The sequence below is a fragment of the Lactuca virosa genome, chromosome 8 (genome assembly GCF_052849685.1).
Source record: "Lactuca virosa cultivar CGN04683 chromosome 8, Lactuca_virosa_CGN04683_v6, whole genome shotgun sequence".
In the NCBI taxonomy this organism is placed as follows: domain Eukaryota; kingdom Viridiplantae; phylum Streptophyta; class Magnoliopsida; order Asterales; family Asteraceae; genus Lactuca; species Lactuca virosa.
The window spans coordinates 130,201,514-130,219,902 of record NC_136433.1 but is presented as its reverse complement, the minus strand read 5'-3'; positions in this window follow the sequence as shown (position 1 = coordinate 130,219,902).

Here is an 18,389-nt window from a genome sequence, read left to right as displayed (position 1 = left end):
ATATATGAACATTCATACACATTCAAATGTTAACATTGATAAATATATAAACATTCATAAATGTTCATAACTAAACATATATGAAAGTTATGACCAAGTATGAATAAATGTTCATAACTAAATATATATGAACATTTATAAACATAACAAATGAACATTTATTCAAAAACCCATAAAATTAATCATATTCATACATGTTCATAGGTAAACATGTATGAAAGGTATAACCATCACAAATGGACATTTATTCAAATGTGAACATTTATTCAAAACCCAGAAAAATAAATCATGTCGTACATGTTCATATGTGAACCTCGCCTATTATTATTCATAGATGAAATGCAAGAATTTTACAATTTAGTTCTACTTCGCCTAATCTTGTTTTACCTCATTTTCCAACTATTAAGAGAACTTGGATCTTGTGTTCTTAAACATAGAAAATAGTAGCTACTAGACATGGAAATTGCTTTGTCAAAACATAAAAATATAATTCTTTTGTATCAACTTTTAACCTACCTTAAACCTAGGATGTACCGACTTCTACACGTAATGAAAACTCAAACCCATAACCCTAATTACAGAAAAGAATAAGAAATTAACAAGGAAAATCCAAACGAAAGGAGGATGAATGTACTGGTACTTAATCACGATTGTATTGGAACCATTTAATTTGTTAGGGTTGTTTAGACTAATCTCCAATGGTGGTGTAGGGTTGAGGATGAATCACCGAACAAAAAATTGCAGCATATATATCGTGGCGGTTTGGGGATCGCAAGTGAGGGTTTTGGGTTTTGTCACACCCCCGAAACCAAACGGCGGAAACGTCCGAGGGCTCGCGTGACTTAAATTGAATATCATCACAATGAATATACATGAATCGTAACATAAACATCACCATGCATCAATACATTACAATTGATATTGTTTACATCCCGTACATTGTTTTAAATATTACACATTCATAACATAAATTGTTTGAGAGTTTTCAAAAACATAACATCCTAACATTACTTGATATTACCCTTCCGCTTACCTGTTACCTGAGAATACAAGTTATTTTGGAAAACGTCAACATATGAAATGTTGGTGAGTTCATAAGCAATGTTGTGATAAAAATGATTTGTGTAGTTTGTAAAACCCAGAAAATCCGATATTTTCTGAAAAGGCAATAGTGTGTCAAAGTGTGAAGATCCATAAGTTGATGCATGAATGATTTTAAAACGTGTATATAAAAGGGAGTTTTGTATTATAGTTATAGTGATTACAAGCGAGTGGTGTCGAATTCCCCGAAAAACCCGATGTTTTCCGATGACAAAAGATATAGTTGTTTACTAATTGTTATACCTCCACAACGAATGATTTTGATTACTCTTCCTTGATTACTCGGGTGGTGTCGGATATTATCAATTCTAGTGAGTCGTTACAACGATGTCTGGTAATGACTGGTTATAACTGCCAACTACGAACGACCCATAGAGGTACCGTCCATTGTTACTCACTTAATCCAAACCACCTTGATTACTATTGACTAACGACCTGAGTCTGTTTACTTTGATTACTCATAGGCCTTAGCAAACGAAGAGAAGAGGAGTACGAAGTCCTGCTACTATCGTGAGTTACCTTAGGCTGTCGGGGATGCGAAGGACACGTTGGCCCATCTCGCATTTGATTACTTTGACCTTACTAGCAATACTAATGGACCATTAGGGCCCAATAGCGCATAAAAGCCGTTGAAGGTTCCTTTATATGGAATTGGGTCATAGAAGGCCCAATAACATATAATCATTATCCCTTGGGCCCCAAAGATCATGTTAATGGATTTGCAAGGTCCAACAAGCATGATTTGAAACTTTCAAGCCCAAGTGTCGAATGTTTGCTTGTCTTAGGTATCGCATAACTACTGGAGGGTTCGATTGAACGATTGTTGTTTTTGTATCGACTCGAGACCGGTGGATTTGTTTACAACGATATTTGGATTTCGGCGTGTATTCATCTTATAATTTTTCGTAAGTCGTAGTTTAGTATATTTGACTCAATACTCTATAAATAAATTAATTTACTTAGAATTAGTGGTTTGACCTTTTCAACCCCTTTCTTTTTATAAAAATAACAATTTTAGTCCTTTATATAAAAGAAAAGACATATTAAGCCCTTAAAACATTTTCTTGACACTTTTGCATCATAGACTTGTTTAAATGATATTTTTGACTCAAGACTTATACTTTGGCAGTTTCAGCCCTTCCAGAATAGTATTTTGCGTTTAAAGCCCAACCTTTTTGCAATTTTTACAATTTTTGCCCAAAATCTCAAAACCTTACATTTTTTATCCTTTTTGGAAATGAAAAGCATTTTTAACCCTTGAAATAGTTTTGTTACACTTTTTATCCCCTGTTTTGAAGAATTTACCATTTCAGTCCCTTTAAATGTCATATTTTCGCAGTTTTTGGGCTTATTGGGCCGAAAAGCCCAAAATTTAGCCCATTAAGCTAATATTTACATTTTAAGTCCTTTGAAGATCATAATGTTCATAAAAACAATTATTGTAACTGTTTTGACTCTTTTGACCTTTAAGAAACCGTGATTTGGCAACTTTTAACCCAACTTTTGTATATTTGACAATTTAAGCCCAAAAATGAGTTTTATGTTGCAATATTTTTATAATAATCTTAGAGATTAATATTTTTGACTTGTTTAGTGTAATATAACTTGGATCATATTTGTCTTCCTTCTTATAGCATAGATCTCGAGTTTTCTTCCCCTTTTGGTTACATATTTTCCACAAAAACACATAAAATCACACATACATGCATAAAATCATACATAGCATACACATACACATAGATCTACACATTTTACTTGTATTCTCCCCCATAAAACTTATGAAAACCGAAAAGAGAGGGGTATGAAGCTCACCTTTGCTTGTTGTTTTTGGTTTAGAAGGAAGAAATGAAGAAGATTCGATCCTAGCAAGCCTTCTTGGAGGATCTCGAACTTAGAGGCTTCTAAGATGGTGATCATGAGTTTGAATAGATTAGGAAGAGATTTTTGATATAACAAAGAATCTAGATCATGGATCCAAGCATGAACTTACCTTGGATGATGATTTTTGTGGAATACTCTCCTTGAAAAGCTCTTAAATCTCGAAAATTTGATGAAGAATGAAGAGAGTGCTTATGTGTTTGAGAGAGATTTTTGAGAGTGTGTGTGTGTTTGAGTTGGTTTCGGCCGTGAGAAAAAGAGAGAGGAGAAAGAGAAGTGAGTGAAGTGATGTGTGCATGGGAACATGAGATGAGTGCATGGAAGTCCAAAAGGTAATAAAGAGGTGGCAAATGGAAGTCAACTCTTCCTCCATTTGAGTAGTTGGGCCGAGAGAAGAGGAAGGAAGAAAAGAGACTGGGCCTTTTTATGCTTAAGCCCATATTATGATCTAATTAGATGATTTTTGGCCCAAAATAAATCAAGCAATGATTTTTATGATCTACTAGGGCTATATAAATTTGTTGTGGTCCAATAAGGCCCATTAAAGTTAATCTAGTTCATTTTAGGCTTATAAGGCCCAAAATATTAAGTTTCATGTATATGGGTCCAATTAGAGTCCATTTAGGAGTTCTAAGCCCAAGATAGTTAAGTTGGAAGCTTATTGGTCCATCAGGCCCAATAAGAAGATCTTTATCCAAAATGGACTTAAACTAGGATTTCTAGGGCTTCCAATTCTTTGTTGACTAACTGCAGTGCTTGTATGAGGTGTTTGATGGAAGTTTTGTTGTTATTGAATAAGCATCATACATGCTTTCACATTGTTGGTTCACAATTGGTATAATTGTTGTAGTTACAAAGCATCAAAATTCCTAGTTATGACATCATCCCCCCGTTAGAGGGAATTTCGTCCCGAAATTCTTTTGAAAGCTAGATTTGAGAATGCGAGAATAGGTGAGGGTACTTCTGGTTCATTTGATCTTTGCGTTCCCACGTGAATTATGGTCCGCATCTCGCATTCCATCGAACCTTCACAATCGGAATGCGGCTCTGCTTAGTACGCTTCACCTCTCTTTCCATGATTTCGACTGGTTCCTCGATGAACAGGAGATTCTCGTTGATTTCGATTTCTTCTAATGGAATGACGAGAGTCTCGTCGGATAAGCACTTTTTCAAATTGGAAACGTGGAACACGGGGTGTACACTGCTGAGCTCAGCGGGTAACTGCAGTCTATAAGCCACTAGACCGATTCGGGCAAGAATCTCGAAGGGTCCAATGTATCGAGGGTTTAGTTTTCCCCGCTTTCCAAAACAAATCACCCCTTTCCAAGGAGAGACTTTTAATAACACCCTATCCCCGACTCTAAATTCCAAGGGCTTTCGCCGTTTGTCAGCGTAGCTCTTTTGTCTGTCTCGTGATGATTGCAGTCGGGCCCTGATCTGAATTATCTTCTCGGTCGTCTCTCGTATGATTTCCGGTCCTGTTAATGCATTGTCTGGCATTTGCCCTCTTGCTAGCTGGGTGTCTCCTACCTCAGCCCAATACAATGGTGATCTACATTTACGCCCGTACAATGCCTCGAAAGGAGCGACTTTGATGCTTGAATGGTAACTGTTATTGTACGAGAATTCGATCAAAGGCAAACGGATATCCCACGACCTTCCAAAGCCTATCACACATGCGCGAAGCATATCTTCTAGCGTTTGAATGGTTCGCTCGCTTTGACCATCCGTTTGCGGGTGATAGGCAGTGCTCATGTCAAGTTGTGTTCCCATAGCTTTCTGTAGCGATTGCCAAAAGCGTGAAGTAAACCTACTATCTCTATCCGAGATGATAGATACGGGCACTCCGTGGAGTCTCACGATTTCTTTGATGTAGATTCTTGTCAGGCGCTCCATCTTGTATGATTCTTTTATTGGTAGGAAATGAGCGGATTTTGTTAATCTATCAACTATTACCCATATGGTATCCAAACCATCCGTCGACTTGGGTAATTTGGTCACAAAATCCATGGTAATCCTTTCCCATTTCCACTCGGGAATTACTGGTTGCTGTAGTAATCTGGAGGGCTTCTGATATTCCACCTTTACTTTAGCACATGTGAGGCACTTGCTAACGTAAGTGGCAATCTCTGCCTTCATGTTAGGCCACCAATAATGTTGCTTAACATCCAAGTACATTTTGTCTGAACCCGGATGGATGGAGTATCGCGTCTTGTGGGCTTCGTTCATGACTACTTCTCTGAATCCCCCAAGTTTAGGGACCCAAATGAGGTTCATGAAGTAATTTGTTCCGTCTTCCTTCACTTCAAAGTTCTTCTCCATTCCACGCAATGCTTCGCTTGTTTTGTTTTCTGCCTTCATGGCATCGAGCTGGGCTGCCCTAATTTGAGAGGTTAGGTGGGATAGAATGGTTATGGAGAGAGTCTTCAAACGACGATTCGAGTATTCTTTCCGACTCAAGGCATCAGCTACCACGTTAGCCTTGCCTGGGTGGTACTTGATTTCACACTCATAGTCGTTCAGCAGCTCAATCCATCTTCGTTGCCTCATGTTCAACTCCTTTTGGTTCAAAATGTGCTGGAGACTCTTGTAGTCGGTGAAGATGGTGCACTTAGTACCATAAAGGTAGTGCCTCCAAATCTTCAGGGCGAAGACCACTGCTCCCAGTTCCAGATCATGAGTGGTGTAGTTTACCTCATGCGTCTTTAGCTGTCGGGACACGTAAGCCATCACCTTTCCACGCTGCATGAGTACACACCCTAAACCCTGATTTGACGCATCACAGTAAACTATAAAGTCTTCTGTTCCTTCTAGTAGTGACAGCACCGGCGCACTGCAGAGTGCTTGTTTCAAAGTTCGGAATGCAGCTTCTTGCTTGTCCGTCCATTCGAAGGGTACACCCTTTTGTGTGAGCGAGGTAAGTGGCTTTGCTGTTTTGGAGAAGTTTTGAATGAATCTCCTGTAGTAGCCTGCGAGGCCTAAAAATTGGCGAATTTCGGTAGGTGTTGTTGGGATCGCCCATCCTTTGATGGCTTGGATTTTAGAAGGATCCACACGTATTCCTTCCTGACTAACAACATGTCCCAAAAAGTTCACACTACGGAGCCAAAACTCGCACTTAGAGAGTTTTGCGTATAACTTTTCGATTCGCATGGTTTCCAGGATTTGTCGGAGATGTCGGCCGTGTTCTTCCTCGCTTCGAGAATAGACGAGGATGTCGTCGATGAAAACGATGACAAAGTTATCGAGGAATGGTCGGCAGATTCGATTCATTAGGTCAATGAATGCGGCAGGAGCATTCGCTAGACCGAAGGGCATTACGACAAATTCATAATGTCCATAACGATTTCGGAAGGCGGTTTTAGGAATATCCTCCTCCCGGACTTTGAGTTGGTGGTATCCAGATCGCAGATCTATCTTTGAGAAGTAACTAGCTCCTTGGAGCTGGTCAAATAGATCGTCGATTCGCGGAAGTGGATAGCGGTTTTTGATAGTAAGCTTATTAAGTTCCCTGTAGTCGATACACATCCTGAAGGTACCGTCTTTCTTCTTGACGAAGAGAACCGGAGCTCCCCAAGGTGATAAACTGGGTCAGATGAATCCTTTGTCCAAAAGCTCGCTGAGTTGACTGGACAACTCTTGCATCTCCGCAGGAGCCAATCTGTAGGGCGATTTGGCGATGGGAGTAGCTCATGTTATTAGATCAATTCGGAACTCGACTTGTCTTTCTGGGGGTATCCCCGGAAGATCCTCTGGAAAGACATCCGGGAAATCACAAGCCACAGGGATGTTTCGAATATTGATCTCTTCTTTGGACTTATCCACTATATGAGCTAGGAACTTCAAGTCCTTCTTTCGTAGGTACTTTTGTGCCTTAATGCACGAGATAAGACGAAGGTTCGTGCTGGGTTTGTCTCCGTAAATAACTAGGGTTTCGTGATTTGGGAGATGAAGGCGAACGACCTTCTCGTGACACATAATTTCAGCATGGTGGGGGCTTAACCAGTCCATGCCGATAATCACATCAAAACTCCTAATGGAAACAGGCATTAAGTTTATTTGAAAGACGTGGTGATTTAAGGCCAGGGTACATCCGATGTAGATTTCCCCAGTGGATTCTGTTTTCCCATTAGCCATTTCCACCGTAAAGGTTTCATTAAGCTTCTGGGGTTGTTGTTTTAACAAATGCTTGAATTTATTATTCACGAAACTTCGTTCTGCCCCGGTATCAAATAGGATGCATGCATAAGTGTGGTTTAGGAGAAACGTACCGATAACAACAGTGGGATCCTGAACCGCTTCTCCCTGACCCATAGCTAGCACCCTTCCTGTTCCTCCGTTCCCAGGGTTGTTGGTGTTGGGGCAGTTTCGACGGATATGCCCAGTCTTTCCACATCCATAACAGGTGGGGCTTGATCCTGTGTTATTGTCGCTATTGTTGGTGGTGTTCTTGTTGCTGTTGTTGCGGTTATTGTTGTTGTTGTTTCCTTACTGTTGGTTCTGGGGAGGGTAGGTCCTGCAATACCTTGCCGTGTGACCCTTCCGATTGCAACTGGTGCATTGCATTTCCTTGCATTCGCCATTATGATGGAGACTGCACTTGTTGCACTTTGGGAGATTCCCAGAATACTGCCTAGGAGTGCTTGGATTAGCTGAGGCTGGAGCATGTGGTGTGGAGGGTACTTGGGTGGTTGCAGCGTTGACTGTCACTGTTTGTTGCTTCTTTGTCGACTCTGAGCCTTGTCGCCCTTTTCTCTTGTTGTTCTTGCCTTTATTGTTGTCACTCTCTTCTTGCCTTCACTTTCCGCTGGCTTCTCGCCCTTCTTGTTGTTGTGGTCGTATAGTTTCTTGGCCAACCTCTTGGCATTGTCGAAGGTTTCAGGATTTGCAGCGATTACATTTCCTTGAATTGGGGAGGTCAATCCCCAGATGAATCGTTCGATTTTCTTTCCTTCTGACGTAATCATGCTAGGGCACAACAATGACAGCTCGCTAAACCTTGATATGTATGCATCTATATCAGAGTTTCGGACGGTGAGATTCCACAGCTCTTGCTCCATTTTCTGAATTTCGCCACGAGGGCAGTACTCAGCCATCAACATTTCTTTCAGCTCCGTCCATGGCATAGCGTTGGCTACGGGAGAGTCATGGCCTCTATATGTCCATTCCACCAGGTGAGAGCCTGGTCAACAAATGTGCATGCGGCGAACTTCTTTTTCACCTCCTCAGGGCATTCACATATCTCAAATACCGATTCCACTTTTTCCATCCATCTCTTTAGGGTTATCATTCCACCCGTGCCATTAAAGGTTCGTGGCTTGGCGTTGGTGAAGTCCTTGTAGGAGCATGTTCTGGTAGGTCCGTGATTTGTTCCGTTGTTCGAACTCCCAGCCCCTTGTCCATTGACTCCGCCATTATTCCCTTGCTGGATGTGCGCCATGGCTGAAGTAACTGCAGCAGATACAGCTGCTTGGAATGCAGCTGAGTTGACTTCGGGTGGGGTTGGTCCAGGGTTTCCACGAGTTGGTCGTCGAGGCATCTTTTTGTCATGGAACGGAAAGATGTTGAGTGCCTATGATTTTTGTGAGATTGTGGTCCTATAAACTAAGTGTGTTGCATGAACTTAAGTGGTTTCACAAATTAGCACACAATCATGTATATATAACACATAGCAGATCACAACATCACAATAAAACACATAAAACTTTTCGTTAATATTATCCGCATTTTTGATACATGAAAATTTTTCTCAGAAGAGCATACATAAGTGGTGCAAGTTCGGCAGCGTAACGACTCTATGAGTAGTGTAATCACTTAAACATAGAGTCGATGGTACATATCATAGATCACCTAAGCATAATACTAAAGATAGATATGACTAGTCCTAGTCATGGTGGGATGCGCCAGGGGGTGGTGCTGAAGAAGTGGACGCTCCCTGAAGGTGAGCCACCTGTCGTTCCGCATCTCGGAGGCGAGTCTCCCATCTCACCTGCCTCATATGGAACTCTCGGATAACCTCTCGCGTCTCCTGTTCTGAACGCTTAACTCTAGTCCGCATCTGGTGCATCTGATCAGCGGTGCTCTGCGCCAGGTCGCCAGTGTTCCGCAGTCGTCTCACCATGACCGGAAGTGCGCGATCAGCTGGTCCTCCCTCCCTCAAGTCGTAGAACTCGTGTGACATGCTTAATGGAGGTCGCTGTCCCTGCTGTCTGCTCCATCTCCAAAGATCGATACCCCAGGGGGGTGTAGGGCCGGTCGGGCCCATCCGGTGAGCGGGCACCCTAGTCGGGTAAGGGGGGTTGATGACTTCGGACACTGTGTCCGAATCATCATCATCGCTAGGTTCTTCCTCGAAGTCCTCTCCGACTTCTTCTTCTTCTAGGACCTCTACTGGCTCGGCAGGTCCGCCCTCGACTTCCTCCTCAGGATCCTCTTCAGACCCTTCCTCGGGGTCTTCTTCAGGTTCCTCCTCCAGCCATCCGTTATTTCCCTGGTTAGGGAAATACGGATCTCCGGGGTGATGGAAGTCGGCCATACTGTCTGCGAGAGCATATAAATGTACTAATCATTATTTCTAAGATGTTTTAGTTACTATATAATTTGAATTGATGTTCTCTTCTTGGTAACAAGGGGTACGTTTTTAGGTTTACTGAACATCGAGCTTTTTCCCGGAGCACGTTATAGTTGCACTTCGGGGAAATGTAGTTGATCAGGCTACATTCACCCCTTACTACAACCATGCACAGTCCCGACTTAACCGAGATGTCAGTGTTATCTTGTTTGATTTGGTAACATGTTCTTTTTCCCTATATCACATAAGTAAAGATGTTTTTATCGTTGTGTTTTATTTGTTTTGTTCAGAGTTGTTTTAGTCCCTCTTTGGTTTATAGTTGCATATCAATGTGTGGTTAGATATGCCAGTTCACTATAAACAGAGCTCTGATACCAACCTCTCACACCCCCGAAACCAGACGGCGGAAACGTCCGAGGGCTCGTGTGACTTAAATTGAATATCATCACAATGAATATACATGAATCGTAACATAAACATCACCATGCATCAATACATTACAACTGATATTGTTTACATCCCGTACATTGTTTTAAATATTACACATTCATAACATAAATTGTTTGAGAGTTTTCAAAAACATAACATCCGAACATTACTTAATATTACCCTTCCGCTTACCTGTTACCTGAGAATACAAGTTATTTTGGAAAACGTCAACATATGAAATGTTGGTGAGTTCATAAGCAATGTTGTGATAAAAATGATTTGTGTAGTTTGTAAAACCCAAAAAATCCGATATTTTCTGAAAAGGCAATAGTTTGTCAAAGTGTGAAGATCCATAAGTTGATGCATGAATGATTTTAAAACGTGTATATAAAAGGGAGTTTTGTATTATAGTTATAGTGATTACAAGCGAGTGGTGTCGAATTCCCCGAAAAACCCGATGTTTTCCGATGACAAAAGATATACTTGTTTACTAATTGTTATACCTCCACAACGAATGATTTTGATTACTCTTCCTTGATTACTCGGGTGGTGTCGGATATTATCAATTCTAGTGAGTCGTTACAACGATGTCTGGTAATGACTGGTTATAACTGCCAACTATGAACGACCCATAGAGGTGTCGTCCATTGTTACTCACTTAATCCAAACCACCTTGATTACTATTGACTAATGACCTGAGTCTGTTTACTTTGATTACTCATGGGCCGTAGCAAACGAAGAGAAGAGGAGTACGAAGTCCTGCTATTATCGTGAGTTACCTTAGGCTGTCGGGGATGCGAAGGACACGTTGGCCCATCTCGCATTTGATTACTTTGACCTTACTAGCAATACTAATGGACCACTAGGGCCCAATAGCGCATAAAAGCCATTGAAGGTCCCTTTATATGGAATTGGGTCATAGAAGGCCCAATAACATATAATCATTATCCCTTGGGCCCCAAAGATCATGTTAATGGATTTGCAAGGTCCAACAAGCATGATTTGAAACTTTCAAGCCCAAGTGTCGAATGTTTACTTGTCTTAGGTATCGCATAACTACTGGAGGGTTCAATTGAACGATTGTTGTTTTTGTATCGACTCAAGACCGGTGGATTTGTTTACAACGATATTTGGATTTAGGCGTGTATTCATCTTACAATTTTTCGTAAGTCGTAGTTTAGTATATTTGACTCAATACTCTATAAATAAAATAATTTACTTAGAATTAGTGGCTTGACCTTTTCAACCCCTTTCTTTTTATAAAAATAACAATTTTAGTCCTTTATATAAAAGAAAAGACATATTAAGCCCTTAAAACATTTTCTTGACACTTTTGCATCATAGACTTGTTTAAATGATATTTTTGACTCAAGACTTATACTTTGGCAGTTTCAGCCCTTCCAGAATAGTATTTTTCGGTTAAAGCCCAACCTTTTTGCAATTTTTGCCCAAAATCTCAAAACCTTACATTTTTTATCCTTTTTGGAAATGAAAAGCATTTTTAACCCTTGAAATAGTTTTGTTACACTTTTTATCCCCTGTTTTGAAGAATTTACCATTTCAGTCCCTTTAAATGTCATATTTTCGCAATTTTTGGGCTTATTGGGCCGAAAAGCCCAAAATTTAGCCCATTAAACTAATATTTACATTTTAAGTCCTTTGAAGATCATAATGTTCATAAAAACAATTATTGTAACTGTTTTGACTCTTTTGACCTTTAAGAAACCGTGATTTGGCAACTTTTAACCCAACTTTTGTATATTTGACAATTTAAGCCCAAAAATGAGTTTTATGTTGCAATATTTTTATAATAATCTTAGAGATTAATATTATTGACTTTTTTAGTGTAATATAACTTGGATCATGTTTGTTTTCCTTCTTATAGCATAGATCTCGAGTTTTCTTCCCTTTTTGGTTACATATTTTCCACAAAAACACATAAAATCACACATACATGCATAAAATCATACATAGCATACACATACACATAGATCTACACATTTTACTTGTATTCTCCCCCATAAAACTTATGAAAACCGAAAAGAAAGGGGTATGAAGCTCACCTTTGCTTGTTGTTTTCGGTTTAGAATGAAGAAATGAAGAAGATTCGATCCTAGCAAGCCTTCTTGGAGGATCTCGAACTTAGAGGCTTCTAAGATGGTGATCATGAGTTTGAATAGATTAGGAAGAGATTTTTGATATAACAAAGAATCTAGGTCATGGATCCAAGCATGAACTTACCTTGGATGATGATTTTTATGGAATACTCTCCTTGAAAAGCTCCTAAATCTCGAAAATTTGATGAAGAATGAAGAGAGTTCTTATGTGTTTGAGAGAGATTTTTGAGAGTGTGTGTGTGTTTGAGTTGGTTTCGGCCGAGAGTAAAAGAAAGAGGAGAAAGAGAAGTGAGTGAAGTGATGTGTGCATGGGAACATGAGATGAGTGCATGGAAGTCCAAAAGGTAATAAAGAGGTGGCAAATGGAAGTCAACTCTTCCTCCATTTGAGTAGTTGGGCCGAGAGAAGAGGAAGGAAGAAAAGAGATTGGGCCTTTTTATGCTTAAGCCAATATTATGATCTAATTAGATGATTTTTGGCCCAAAATAAATCAAGGAATGATTTTTATGATCTACTAGGGCTATATAAATTTGTTGTGGTCCAATAAGGCCCATTAAAGTTAATCTAGTTCATTTTAGGCTTATAAGGCCCAAAATATTAAGTTTCATGTATATGGGTCCAATTAGAGTCCATTTAGGAGTTCTAAGCCCAATAAGAAGATCCTTATCCAAAATGGACTTAAACCGGGATTTCTAGGGCTTCCAATTCTTTGTTGACTAATTGCAGTGCTTGTATGAGGTGTTTGATGGAAGTTTTGTTGTTATTGAATAAGCATCATACATGCTTTCACATTGTTGGTTCACAATTGGTATAATTGTTGTAGTTACAAAGCATCAAAATTCCTAGTTGTGACAGGTTTGAATTGTGATTTTAGGTTGATTCACTAAAACCAACTTGGAAATTCATTGGGTTTAAAACTAGATTTTCCAGCCGCAAAATTATCCATTGCATCTAAATCCGATTTCAGAGGTCGAGACTTTCAACTTGTATGGAGGTTCTTTTCTCTAATAGTGAAGGCCATTAAATCCTACATACAGAAAAAAACATCAGCGTCGATATGAAGATTTTATTTGTTGTCAACAAGAAAATACAATAAATATGTAGTGATGCATGTAGATATAAAGATTACAGCTTATAACAATTAACATATAAAATTTAAGACTTCAGAATTTATGACTGCTTGCGATATTGAGAGAAGAGAGAGGTATTCAATTGTTGATCGACCACAGACATGTATGAGGAAGCAGGGGGTGACTGATGTGGTTGTGTCTGGAGAGGATCGATGGAGATGGTTTTGATCGTTAGGGATGGTAGAGATACTCAGAAAGGGCGATGAAGGAATAATGAAGGCATGCGTCCGTTTTCTATATAGCTGGAACCTAAATTCAAATCCTTTATTTTTGGAAGAATAAATAAAAGATGAGATAATATATATATATATATATATATATATATATATATATATATATATATATATATATATATATATATATATATATATATATATATATATATATATATATATATATATATATATATATATGTATGTATATATATATATGTATGTCTATATATATGTATGTATATATATATGTATATATATATATATATATATATATATATATATAATGCTTGTTTCAGGTATAATCTATTTCTCAATAATTTAGGGTTTTGGATTGGAACTTCACGAGTTGGGAAGCTCCAAGTCGTCGAGTAGGTATCATTATGGATGCGGGATGAAGGGTCTAGTCGACGAGTTGGAAGGCCCCAACTCGATGAGTAGACGATGGAAATGAAAACCCTAATTTTCTGGGTTTTACACCCTATATAAAGAACTTATGGCTCATTCGTGGCCTCCCTCATTGTCCATACAGTCCAGAGAAACCGTAGTTCGAGCCTTATACCTTCTTCAGTGTGTGTGAGATCCTTGGAGAGTGATTTTGGTGTGGTTGTGAAGGACCTTGGAGCTTGAAGAAGTTGGAGTAAAGGGAGAAGTAGTAGATCTGATATCTACTCTATTTTGGCAACCATCTTCAGGTATAAAGTTGATACCTTGACCTTTTATTTCTTAGATCTTCTCTTATGAAAGTATATGGTCACTTTTGGTGCATAATGGAGTCATTCTCGGATTTGAACTTGTCATGAGGATGTGGTTTCAGATCTGGACACCTCTAGTCCTCCATCGATATAAAGTTACCCACTTTAACTAGTCTTCGCCCTCCTCCACGCCCTAAACTTTTTATTAAACTTAGTTTTTGTTGGGTTTTGAGCATTGTAACACTCCTATGGTTTACATGCAACCCTATAAACCTTGGATCTATGTTTTCTTTATTATACATGCAAATATTAACTATTCCAAGGTTTCATCCTAATTAGCATATTATGAAGCACCTATACTACAAAGTTCTAGTTAGATGACATACCTTTTGATGTAGCTTGATGTCTTCAAGCTTTAAGAGCTTAGCCCCAATAGTGTGGAAGCCTCAAATGGAATCACAAATCACCAAAACACCTTGGAAGAACTTGAGAGAATATGTATGCACACTAAAATCGGCCCACTCTTATTTTCACACACTTGTGCCAATTTTGTGAGCCAAGGACCCCTTTATATATTATGGAGGATTAAGGTTACATCCATGTAAACCCTAATACCCATGACCTTTCATTTACATAGGATCCATGGGTTAAAAGCTCCATGGACCATCCATGAAATCTTAGCCCAACCTAAATGAGCTTGGCCCATTCCATATATATAAGAGTCCATCTTTAATTAGTTCTTTCTCATCACTTAATTAATTCTAAATTAATTCTTGATCAATACTAATTAAATAATATGATTCCATATTAATATATTAGAACTTATAATATATTAATATAAATCATAAATATACTATTCTCAAAAGACTATCCATATAAATTGTGCCGGTGAAGTGCAACCCAAATGGACCATGCCGGGTCGGGTCAAGTACATACCAAATATATTTATGGACTTAGACATTAATCCAACAGTCTCCCACTTGGATAAGTCTAAAACTATTATTGAGTATGACTTCAAAACCTAACTGGCAATCGTAGCTCTTAAAGCCGCTGTCGAACTCTGACCTTGTCAATGACTTGTCCATTAGATAAGGGATCATATATTCCTCCATTCTAGATATCATATGGACTGAGACATGGATTATAATCATTCTCTCTGTCCATTTGTTGTTTCCCGATTTTCGATTTATGATGACTGACTGATTGAACAAATCAAATCAGTCCTGGCTTGGCCAAGCACTCACATGTGTCATCGCTAAATCATCGAGGGGGTCACAGATATCACTTTTATCCTGAAGGTAAAAGGAATGGATAAACTTCGACTCATATGGCTTGTTCTACTACTTGTTGAATCATACACAAAGGCACATTTTATAACATCGAGTTACCAAAAGCGTTTTCGTGCAATCAATGTATAACCAACTCATAGTAACAACTCATATCTCTAGGTTTGAAGAATATAAGATATTATCGTCTCATGATCACTCGTGATAAAATCCATGAAGTGATTCAAATGAGTGCGGGTTGAATCCAATACTCATAACTTATGAGCACTCATGAGTGTTGTAGCACCACTTTTTCCACCAACTTGGACCTCTACAAACCAACCCATGACAGTCTTGATTCATATCTACTTCCAACATATGACCGACTGTGGATGGTTTGAATAACTTAATCATTCAGGAAGAGCGACTTAGTTATTCTGGAAGTCAAAACATGCAAAGTGAAACACAAGAATAAATGACTCAAATATGGTATCAAACCCTATGAATATAAATAAACACTTTTATTTATCACCATACTGATTACTCATTATTCATTGTTTCGGTTTTATCAACTTTATACTTGAATTAAAAACACTAGTTGTCCCATGCTCCAAGCATGTACACTATGTTTTTCTTAAACAATAGCTTTGCCATACACCAAGTATGCATTCTATGTTTGTCTATGATCCTTACTTTGTGAAATAAACCAATTGAACATAATTTCAATGATTCTAATTTCACACTCCCAACTCCTTATCGAAAAATGTGAGAATTTCAAATTCCTATCATTTATCGAAATCTGTTTAGATTTTAAACTTATATGCACTGATCCTCCTGTAATAAATATGTACAAAGTCACAAAGACTTGTCAACAGTCATTATAAGGTATTCCAATGGAGATCAAGTCCATGTAAACTAAGTCTCATATTCAAAGTACATTGCTTTGGACATGCTTCTTGCATTAAGTTTTCTAATCTTACACAGATAACTTCCACCTATGGAGACAACTCCATATTCTCATTTTGACTATCACTTCTGAACAAGAGATGCCTCTTTTCAGAATATGTCAATATGGTCCTTCCAAAATTAGCACTATACTTCCAACTGTCCCTGAGCAACCAATCTTTGGTAAACCTCAGATTGTCCTCGACAATTGCTTAATCATTTTAGTCATATCCAATTCTAGACCTTTTCCCTTCTTAATGCCTCTGGGCATTTGGAAAAATTTAGAAATGATAAATATTATAGCACATGCAATCGATCCTGTACCCAAAGCAAATGGTACACGATTCATGATGTCTCACATAAAGACATGATTCTAGAGCAGTCTTTTGCTACAATATTTTTATTTGCCATGCTTTCAAAATTTGACTATGAAGAGGGATGCCGTAATCATAATCGAATTTTGAGAACGCAATATATAGAATTTCCTTAAGTTGAACCAATCCAACATGAAATTCATATATATATTCTTGACTAAAGATGATTAAGGTCTCAATCTAAGCCTTTAGAACTGAAATGAAGTATATCATCTCCCTTAATTATAGCAAAACAACTTTTTCAATCCCTGCAGCCTCACGAATTGAAACTTTTTTTTTCTATAACTAACATTGCTAACTTGCAACACTAACAATAATTATCATGCTCCCACTAACATGATGATTATTAGCATAATACTTATGCTCCCACTAGCTTTGACATGTACTCAGAAATCAGCTGGACTTCTAGAAATCAATACTTTATTGACTTTCTTACCAAAGTTCAGATTTCTGATACGAGATGCTTTGATAAAACTTTATCAAAATCATACACCTTTCCTTAGATATCATGCATGTGTGTCTAAACAATTTCATAACTATGAAAAGGGATGCCGTAATCATAGTCTCAATTGTTTAGACCTTTTGACATCTGCTTCAAATCTACTTGGTGGAAGTGTTTCCTCACCATCATTTTCATGAATCTGAGAGAAACCTTATGACCCTTAGATTTTATGGTATATGTGTTCTTATCCATGTGAATCGTCAAAACCATAGTCACAAGACAAGGATACTGACAAATCCAAACTCATATGGACTGAACTTATGCAATCTTAACTTCTTGCCACCTGGCAGTATATGGACTGAACTTATGCAATCCAAACTCATATGGACTGAACTTATGTAACCTCTTATTCTTTAATAACACTTTTAAAGAAGTGACTCTTAAACATCCATAACTTGAGGACAAGTTATGGAGTCATAAAATAGTTTAATGAAAAAAAAAACTCTTCATTTTTGTGTAACCTATGGCACTTTTATGAGTTTTAAGATTCATAAATGTGACCTTTTATGTGACTTGAAGAAAAGTTACAAAAACACCTTTTATGAACTTCTTTTAGATTAATATGGATTGAAAGCAACTTAACAAATAATATTTTTCATCAATCTAAATTAACTCATAAAACAAGGTAACACAAAAAAACTTTTCATGTTCCATAACTTAAGAACAAGTTATGGAATTTTAAAACATTAAGACCAAGTTTTGTAACTCCATAAAAAACTTTGAATCAATTTTTTTTAAAACCTTTTCATATCCATAACTTATAGAGGTTTCAAAAAACTCTTTAGATCAAACTTTTAAAACTAATAAAATAATCATATCATTTTATCTTTTACTAAATTTGACCTAATTCAACTCATATAGTAAAGTGACTCAAATTTTAAAAATAATTAGTTTTTCATAAAATCAAGTAATTATCTTAAAATATGACAAACTTCATGTTTTTTTTTTCTTTTTTTTTCTTCAACTTGAAAAAAAAAATACATTTGCATCAAATATAATAGAAAACAACCCATGGCTCTGATACCACTGTTGGGTTTTGAGCATTCTAACACTCCTATGGTGTACATGCAACCCTATAAACCTTGGATCTATGTTTTCTCTATTATACATGCAAATATTAACTATTCCAAGGTTTCATCCTAACTAGCATATTATGAAGCACCTATACTA